This window comes from Poecilia reticulata, chromosome 4 (assembly GCF_904066995.2).
Source record: "Poecilia reticulata chromosome 4, P_reticulata-male-v2, whole genome shotgun sequence".
NCBI lineage: Eukaryota > Metazoa > Chordata > Actinopteri > Cyprinodontiformes > Poeciliidae > Poecilia > Poecilia reticulata.
In genome coordinates, this window is record NC_088833.1 from 1550280 (window position 1) to 1560499 (window position 10220).

At 50.5% G+C, this 10220-nt stretch overlaps 1 protein-coding gene and 1 long non-coding RNA gene across 16 annotated transcripts in view; one reads left to right on the forward strand and one right to left on the reverse strand.

The window, feature by feature from the left end:
• mast2 (microtubule associated serine/threonine kinase 2) overlaps positions 1-10220 on the reverse strand; it is a 91270-nt gene that overhangs the window by 49447 nt on the left and 31603 nt on the right. The gene's annotated exons all lie outside the window — the stretch shown is intronic.
• Positions 8890-10220, forward strand: part of LOC145551363 (uncharacterized) — a 9607-nt gene continuing 8276 nt past the window's right edge. The window contains exon 1 of the long non-coding RNA XR_014087161.1: positions 8890-9396. This is a non-coding gene — a long non-coding RNA (uncharacterized LOC145551363). The remainder of the gene's footprint in view (positions 9397-10220) is intronic.

Here is a 10220-nt window from a genome sequence, read left to right on the forward strand (position 1 = left end):
GAACCCAACGTCAACCCAACCTGAACCCAACGTCAACCCAACCTGAACCCAACGTCAACCCAACCTGAACCCAACGTCAACCCAACCTGAACCCAACGTCAACCCAACCTGAACCCAACGTCAACCCAACCTGAACCCACCTGAACCCAACGTCAACCCAACCTGAACCCAATGTCAACCCAACCTGAACCCAATGTCAACCCAACCTGAACCCAACGTCAACCCAACCTGAACCCAACGTCAACCCAACCTGAACCCAACGTCAACCCAACCTGAACCCACCTGAACCCAACGTCAACCCAACCTGAACCCAACGTCAACCCAACCTGAACCCAATGTCAACCCAACCTGAACCCAACCTGAACCCAACCTGAACCCAACGTCAACCCAACCTGAACCCACCTGAACCCAACGTCAACCCAACCTGAACCCAACGTCAACCCAACCTGAACCCAATGTCAACCCAACCTGAACCCAACGTCAACCCAACCTGAACCCAACGTCAACCCAACCTGAACCCAACCTGAACCCAACGTCAACCCAACCTGAACCCAATGTCAACCCAACCTGAACCCAACGTCAACCCAACCTGAACCCAACGTCAACCCAACCTGAACCCAACCTGAACCCAACCTGACCCAACCTGAACCCAACCTGAACCCAACCTGACCCAACCTGAACCCAACCTGAACCCAACCTGAACCCAACATCAACCCAACCTGAACCCAACGTCAACCCAACCTGAACCCAACATCAACCCAACCTGAACCCAACATCAACCCAACCTGAACCCAACATCAACCCAACCTGAACCCAACCTGAACCCAACCTGAACCCAACGTCAACCCAACCTGAACCCAACATCAACCCAACCTGAACCCAACATCAACCCAACCTGAACCCAACCTGAACCCAACCTGAACCCAACGTCAACCCAACCTGAACCCAACGTCAACCCAACCTGAACCCAACGTCAACCCAACCTGAACCCAACGTCAACCCAACCTGAACCCAACCTGAACCCAACGTCAACCCAACCTGAACCCAACGTCAACCCAACCTGAACCCAACCTGAACCCAACGTCAACCCAACCTGAACCCAACGTCAACCCAACCTGAACCCAACGTCAACCCAACCTGAACCCAACCTGAACCCAACGTCAACCCAACCTGAACCCAACCTGAACCCAACGTCAACCCAACCTGAACCCAACGTCAACCCAACCTGAACCCAACGTCAACCCAACCTGAACCCAACCTGAACCCAACCTGAACCCAACGTCAACCCAACCTGAACCCAACCTGAACCCAACGTCAACCCAACGTCAACCCAACGTCAACCCAACCTGAACCAAACGTCAACCCAACGTCAACCCAACCTGAACCAAACGTCAACCCAACGTCAACCCAACCTGAACCCAATGTCAACCCAACCTGAACCCAACGTCAACCCAACGTCAACCCAACCTGAACCCAACGTCAACCCAACCTGAACCCAACGTCAACCCAACCTGAACCCAACGTCAACCCAACCTGAACCCAACGTCAACCCAACCTGAACCCAACGTCAACCCAACCTGAACCCAATGTCAACCCAACCTGAACCCAACGTCAACCCAACCTGACCCAACGTCAACCCAACCTGAACCCAACGTCAACCCAACCTGAACCCAACCTGAACCCAACGTCAACCCAAACTGAACCCAACGTCAACCCAGCCTGAACCCAACGTCAACCCAACCTGAACCCAACGTGAACCCAACCTGAACCCAACGTCAACCCAACCTGAACCCAACGTCAACCCAACCTGAACCCAACGTCAACCCAACCTGAACCCAACCTGAACCCAACGTCAACCCAAACTGAACCCAACGTCAACCCAGCCTGAACCCAACGTCAACCCAACCTGAACCCAACGTGAACCCAACCTGAACCCAACGTCAACCCAACCTGAACCCAACGTCAACCCAACCTGAACCCAACGTCAACCCAACCTGAACCCAACGTCAACCCAGCCTGAACCCAACGTCAACCCAACCTGAACCCAACGTCAACCCAACCTGAACCCAACGTGAACCCAACCTGAACCCAACGTCAACCCAACCTGAACCCAACGTCAACCCAGCCTGAACCCAACGTCAACCCAGCCTGAACCCAACGTCAACCCAACCTGAACCCAACGTCAACCCAACCTGAACCCAACCTGAACCCAACGTGAACCCAACCTGAACCCAACGTCAACCCAACCTGAACCCAACGTCAACCCAACCTGAACCCAACGTCAACCCAACCTGAACCCAACCTGAACCCAACGTCAACCCAACCTGAACCCAACGTCAACCCAGCCTGAACCCAGCCTGAACCCAACGTCAACCCAACCTGAACCCAACGTGAACCCAACCTGAACCCAACGTCAACCCAACCTGAACCCAACGTCAACCCAGCCTGAACCCAACGTCAACCCAGCCTGAACCCAACGTCAACCCAACCTGAACCCAACGTCAACCCAACGTCAACCCACCTGAACCCAACGTCAACCCAACCTTAACCCAACCTGAACCCAACGTCAACCCACCTGAACCCAACCTGACCCCAACGTCAACATCAAACCAAATCATTTAAAAGACGCATCAGAATTTCACCATCCAATAATAATCCTGATGACATGGCTGTGTGGCTCCACCCCAGATGAGGTATCTAAACATGCAGCTTTAAACTGCAGCTGGAAGGAGGAGGAGGAGGAGGAGGAAGGCTGAGTATTTCCTGCTCTTAGCTTCCATCAGAGAGAGAAACTGATCCTCATCAGACACATTATTGCATTAACAGGATCTGGTTTCTGCAGAGGCTGAGAGAGATTATCTCCATCTCCATCCCACCCCCACCTGTACCTCCACCTCCACCCCCATCTCCACCTCCATCCCCACCTCTACCCCCACCCCCATCCCCATCCCCATCCTCACCTCCACCTCCACCCCCACCTCCACGCCCATCATCCCCAGGCGGTGCAGCCTGTTATCAGACTGTTTCAGAGCTGATCCTGATGACGTGTAGCAGAGCAGGATCTGGTAACATGCTTCATGTTTAATGGCTGATGGAGACGCAGTGGGTGGGGTTAATGTCATTACGGAGGGAACGACGAGGCGCCGTGCTGCAGGGGAGCCATCAGCAGCTCTCAGAGCTTCATCAGGATGGACTCTCCAGATAAACTCGATATAGAACCGCTCCAGGGCGATGTCCCGCCCCCAGCTTCCTGCTGTAGGGCAAAAAGCTGCTGGCTAACAAGGGCTAGCATGGCTTTTAGCCGTCATCAACATAATGAGCTAAGTCTCCAATATACGTCTGAGATATAAAAGAAAAACGGACGCAGTGCTTTGCTACAACATATCTACACTATGACAACCAGAGAAGCTCAGAAAAAAGTTTTAATTAAAATTAGCGGGGGAGAGGGAAGTAGCTCAGCTACGCTAGCTAGACATTGACAACATCAACATTTAGATGTGATGTGGAATTCTGTGTTTTGGTTCAATAAAAAAAGGCGACCAAAACTCCAACTGACAGATCAGTAGATTTAATTTGGCTAAGCAACCACAGCTGGAAGATTAGCTAATAGCAGCAGTAGCTAATCTAACACAGAGAGTCGGGTTAGAGCGGACCGGAGTCGGGTTGGAGCGGACCGGAGTCGGGTTGGAGCGGACCGTGGTCGTGTTAGAGCGGACCGGGTCGGGTTAGAGCGGACCGAAGTCGGGTGAGAGCGGACTGGAGTCGTGTTAGAGCGGACCGGAGTCGGGTGAGAGCGGACCGGGGTCGTGTTAGAGCGGACCGGGTCGGGTTAGAGCGGACCGGGGTCGGGTTAGAGCGGACCGGGGTCGTGTTAGAGCGGACCGGGTCGGGTTAGAGCGGACCGGGGTCGTGTTAGAGCGGACCGGGTCGGGTTAGAGCGGACCGGGGTCGGGTTAGAGCGGACCGGGGTCGTGTTAGAGCGGACCGGGGTCGTGTTAGAGCGGACCGGAGTCGGGTGAGAGCGGACCGGGGTCGTGTTAGAGCGGACCGGGGTCGTGTTAGAGCGGACCGGGGTCGTGTTAGAGCGGACCGGGGTCGTGTTAGAGCGGACCGGGGTCGGGTGAAAGCGGACCGGGGTCGTGTTAGAGCGGACCGGGGTCGGGTTAGAGCGGACCGGGTCGGGTTAGAGCGGACCGGGGTCGGGTTAGAGCGGACCGGGGTCGTGTTAGAGCGGACCGGGTCGGGTTAGAGCGGACCGGAGTCGGGTGAGAGCGGACCGGGGTCGTGTTAGAGCGGACCGGGTCGGGTTAGAGCGGACCGGAGTCGGGTGAGAGCGGACTGGGGTCGTGTTGGAGCGGACCGGAGTCGGGTGAGAGCGGACCGGAGTCGGGTTAGAGCGGACCGGGGTCGGGTGAAAGCGGACCGGATTCGTGTTGGAGCGGACCGGTGTCGGGTGAGAGCGGACTGGGGTCGGGTGAAAGCGGACCGGATTCGTGTTGGAGCGGACCGGTGTCGGGTTAGAGCGGACTGGGGTCGTGTTAGAGCGGACCGGGTCGGGTTAGAGCGGACCGGGGTCGGGTGAAAGCGGACTGGGGTCGGGTGAGAGCGGACTGGGGTCGGGTGAAAGCGGACCGGATTCGTGTTGGAGCGGACCGGTGTCGGGTGAGAGCGGACTGGGGTCGTGTTGGAGCGGACCGGAGTCGTGTTAGAGCGGACCGGAGTCGGGTGAAAGCGGACCGGATTCGTGTTGGAGCGGACCGGTGTCGGGTTAGAGCGGACTGGGGTCGTGTTAGAGCGGACCGGGTCGGGTTAGAGCGGACCGGGGTCGGGTGAAAGCGGACCGGATTCGTGTTGGAGCGGACCGGTGTCGGGTGAGAGCGGACTGGGGTCGTGTTGGAGCGGACCAGAGTTGTGTTAGAGCGGACCGGAGTCGGGTGAAAGCGGACCGGATTCGTGTTGGAGCGGACCGGTGTCGGGTTAGAGCGGACCGGAGTCGGGTTAGAGCGGACCGGGGTCGTGTTAGAGCGGACCGGAGTCGGGTGAGAGCGGACCGGAGTCGTGTTGGAGCGGACCGGAGTCGTGTTGGAGCGGACCGGAGTCGTGTTGGAGCGGATCGGAGTCGTGTTGGAGCGGACCGGGGTCGGGTTAGAGCGGACTGGACTCAGGGTAGAGCGCACTGGAGTCGGGTGAAATCGCACAAATATTTCTTAAATATTTCCAAATTAGTATCATAAACACTGATTTTTTATAGCAAAAAAAATCTAAAAGTTTCACAAAATCCTGGAGGAGCTGAAAAAATGTTCAATAATATTCCATTTCAAGAATTCACTGATATTTTAAAGTTTGTGAACAAGTTTTATCAATACATTTTGGCCCAACCGGCCCTTTAAGAGAATTCATGATCTTGATTTGGCCCAAAACTAAATTGAGTTCGACGGCCCTGGACTAGACCGCTGGACTGAGGTGGATCCGTCTCCGTTTTCATCCCTCCAGCTGCATTAGATCAATCATTCCTGATTGGTGAGAAACTGAACTTTCAGGTCGAGTTTCAGGAACATTTTATTGACTGACGATCATGTCAGGTCGTTAAAGACGATGGAGAAGTTCAACCTCCACCGCCGACTCGGCCGAGCCGTCCTTCAGTTTAAAGCTGACCGGAGAAACTGGCAGCATCTCCTCCGTCTGCCTCACACGGACCCGTTTCTTCTTCTGCGTTCCCAACCAGCTGGCCTCAGCCTGAAGTCAGCCCCACAGCTTGGTGCCAAATACAAGGTCTATCCCAGGCAATCTGTGATCGATTAGCAGGCCTGGAACAGAGGTAATCAATGTGTTTGATCACCTCTGAGGTTAAACTGAGCTGCGGATGTTTTCTCTGTTAAAGCTGCTGAAAAACCTTCGAGTTACATCAGCGACACGTAAAAACACATTTATGTGTTTCAAAGATTTAACCTGAGAGGTTCAGAAAAATTAGCTTGTTTTGTTTACATTCGTACTAAAAATCTAATTATTTGGTTTTTATTCATGATTTAAACTAAACGCTGCTAAACAACCAAATATTCCAGCTGCTGGAAAAAACATTTCACCTGAAAAACCAAAATGCTTTTTAATAAAATGTTTTCTAATCTTACAATGAAATGTTTTGTTTTAAAACATTCAGTATTAAAAAAATAAACATATTAAAGTATAAAAAGACATTTAGCAGCAATAAATCAGGAAACGGTTGAAACGGAATCTGTCTCCATGTCTCCGTGTCTCTCTGTGTCCGTCTCTGTCTCTGTGTCTCCGTCTCTGTCTTTCTGTTTCCATGTCTCTGTATCCGTGTCTCTCTGTCTCCGTGTCTCTCTGTCTCCGTGTCTCTCTGTCTCTCCGTGTCTCTCTGTCTCCGTGTCTCTCTGTCTCCGTGTCTCTCTGTCTCTCCGTCTCTCTGTCTCCGTGTCTCTCTGTCTCCGTGTCTCTCTGTCTCCGTGTCTCTCTGTCTCCGTGTCTCTCTGTCTCTCCGTGTCTCTGTCTCCGTGTCTCTCTGTCTCTCCGTCTCTCTGTCTCTGTGTCTCTCTCTGTCTCCGTCTCTCTGTCTCCGTCTCTCTGTCTCTCCGTGTCTCTCTGTCTCCGTGTCTCTCTGTCTCTCCGTGTCTCTGTCTCCGTGTCTCTCTGTCTCCGTGTCTCTCTGTCTCTCTGTCTCCGTGTCTCTCTGTCTCTCCGTGTCTCTCTGTCTCCGTGTCTCTCTGTCTCTCCGTCTCTCTGTCTCCGTGTCTCTCCGTCTCTCTGTCTCCGTGTCTCTGTCTCTGTGTCTCTCTCTGTCTCCGTCTCTCTGTCTCCGTGTCTCTCTGTCTCTCCGTGTCTCTGTCTCCGTGTCTCTCTGTCTCCGTGTCTCTCTCTGTCTCTGTGTCTCTCTCTGTCTCTCCGTCTGTCTCTCTCTGTCTCTCCGTGTCTCTCTGTCTCCGTGTCACTTTCTCTTTCTCCGTCTCTCTGTCTCCGTGTGTCTCAGTGTCTCTCCGTCTCTGTGTCACTCTCTGTTTCCGTCTCTCTGTCTCCGTGTCTGTCTTTCTGTTTCCATGTCTCTGTATCCGTGTCTCTCTGTCTCCGTGTCTCTCTGTCTCCGTGTCTGTCTTTCTGTTTCCATGTCTCTGTATCCGTGTCTCTGTCTCCGTGTCTGTCTTTCTGTTTCCATGTCTCTGTATCCGTGTCTCTCTGTCTCCGTGTCTCTCTCTGTCTCTGTCTCTCTGTCTCCGTGTCTCTCTCTGTCTCCGTCTCTCTGTCTCTGTGTCTCTCTCTGTCTCTGTCTCCGTCTCTCTGTCTCTGTCTGTCCACCGGGGGCCTGATCATCATAACAGCCTCCAGCTGAGCTGAAATCGAGCAATTAGCAGAAGGTGGTGGGGAGCGGATCAGCGCTGGATCCATTATGAACTCCGTGAATATTGATGAGGAAACGGCTCAAACAAAGCGGCTCAAACAAAGGCCGGCAGCGCAACGCAGCCCCCAGAGACGATGACGGAGAAAAGCAGGAGAAGAGCCGACGAGCCGAACGCAGTTTAACGGAGACAAAACAGATTTACAGCCTCATAACTGCAGGGATTTACTCCTAACCGGGCCTGTGGCAATTCATCCATTCATCAATTCATCCATTCATCAATTCATCCATTCATCCATTCATCAATTCATCCATTCATCCATTCATCGCATGATAAACTAAAACCAGCTCAATAATTTCCATTTGGATGATTCATCCTTCCAACATCAGACCTCAGTCGGTTCTTTTCATGACGGATTAATGCGTTTACAGAGAAATTCATTCATTCATTCATTGATATTATTTAAAGGTTTTCCAGTTCCAGTGATAATTTAAAGTTTATTCACTCAGTCAAAATGGCTTCATTACAACAATATTGTCGTCTATCGTGATAACGTCTGGGACGATTTAGACATTTACTACGACCCTGAACACCACATCAGCATCAACCATCCACCTGCGAAAGGTCAAAGGTCAGCTCCTAACGACTGGTTGACCTCTGATGAACCAGGACAGGGGAAGGAAGAGAGAATAAGAGGAGAGGAAACAGAACTGCTGCGTAAACAGTCACTTCAAAATAAAAGCATGAATATAAATGGGTAACTTCTCTAAAAATTCTTAGTTTTACGACCAAATCAACACAGATGTTCAACTGAAAGTTTATAAAACAGCCGAGAAAATCAGTGCTTCAGAATTTATCTGGAAAAAAATCACTTTTGGGAAAGCTAAGCTAAAGCTTTCACACTTAGCATAAAGTGCTAAACCACAAACCTAAAGATTAGGTCTGCGGTTAGCAGTGGTTTGATCCCCACTAACATCCAACATCACCAATAACTTATTAGCAGTAAAAACTAAGTTTCCTGCTGCTAGTCAGAATAATTTAACAGCACTAAACTATTTCCAAGTTAGCTAATGCGCTAAAAGAATAATTAGCTCAGCCGTTAGCGCATTAGCGGAAGTGTGTCTGCCACTGGCGATGCTCTAAACCACGACCAGCTTCTCTGGCTCAAACCCACAATCCTTTGCTGCATCACCGTCACATGACGGTGGAACAGAAACAGCCATATGGAAATGACATGGCCTGTTAATAACAGTAATAATAATAATAATAATGATAATGATGCGCGTCCTCCCTGTGCTGCAGGTTGAGCTAACGCTGATCTGCAGATCCGTCCTCAGGACTTTCTTGCATCTTGCTTTGAGGAAATCAAAGTTTTCCAAATGAGACGTAATTAACCACGGTTACATAAGAAACCTTCAGGAATAAAGAGCTGCCTGTGTGATAATCCATCTTAAGATAAATCTAATTAAACTCCGGTTTAGGCCAGTTCTCTGAATCCGGAACGTTTCACAGCGTTCCGGCAGCAAATCCTGCAGAACTCTCTGTTCCAACCAGCCAGACAGCCAAACAAAGCCCTGCTGCAGCTAGCAGAGAGCCGGATGACCTCAGCGTCCGCTGGTGAACTGTTGGTTAACGACCCGCGCCCCAGCTACGGCTCTACTGGGAGCACTGGGAGGCGGTCCTGGTTGGACACAGAAACACTCTGGGTTGCATTAACACGGCTGGTGTCCACCGCAGGCTGAATGTTTGTGTGTCTTCAGGAGAAAACATCCGTTTGTGTCCAGCTTTGAATCTTCAGCAGAGCAGATGAAGCGCCTGCAGCTGCAATGGCAGCCAGGCCTCTGAGAACAGGCTGTGCTGCTGAGACTGGGTTCGTTTCCAGTCATTAACGCGCCGGACTGAAGTGGGGCTCTTAGGCCGTGGGAGGGAAGAGCGGCCGTGACCCGCCAACATAAAAGCCTCCAGGTGGAATACTCCAGAGATGAGGAAACGTGGAGGCAGAGCCGCTTATCACCTCGAAGTAAGCAGCTCTGCTTTAATCTCTGCGGTGAGCAAACACTCCTCCTGTGTTTGTTACGTCATAATTAAGCAGCTGGATATCTGATGCTTCATGTGGAAGAAATGTGTTTTCTTTCTGTTCCACCTCCAACGAAAGAATGTAATTAGCTAAAATGCTACTAGTTTTACAGTAGCTTGAAGTTAGCAACAAAGATTAAGTTCACCATTGACTGTAAACAATTAAATACGCTAAAGTTAGCATGCTAGCTGAACACAAAACATGGCAACATTCACCAATGTTATGTTAGTGCTAATGCTTAGCTGAAGCTCACTGCCTAAATTTATCATAATAGTTAATATTTCCTGTTTTATGCTAACATGCTAATTAGGGACTGGGGATTAGCTAATAGTAGCAAAGGCAAAAGTTAGCAAGATAGCTCATTTTAGGCTATTAGCCACTGCTTGTATAATAAAATGTTATTAGTTACATTTAAGCTAGCAGTTTATTAGCTAACAGTAGCATAACTTTAGCATTGCAGATAATGTTCGCTAAATGATAGCATCTTTTCATAGATGACTGTTTTAAATGTTAGCCAACAGCAACTAGCTCCCATATTTCCTAATTTCATTATACCAGATGATGTTGGAAGCTGATGTTTCATTTAATATATAATATTTTACATAGTGTTAGCTACTATTAGCTAGCATGACATTAGAAGCTTATTTTGGTAATACCAACATATTACTAAACTAAATATGCTAGCTTAATAGCCAACTGTTAATAACATGCTAACGCTAACATGCTTGCTAACAGTCTTGCTGTTTGCTTTGAATGATCAGCTTGAACAAAAACTGACTGAAGAACCTTGAATA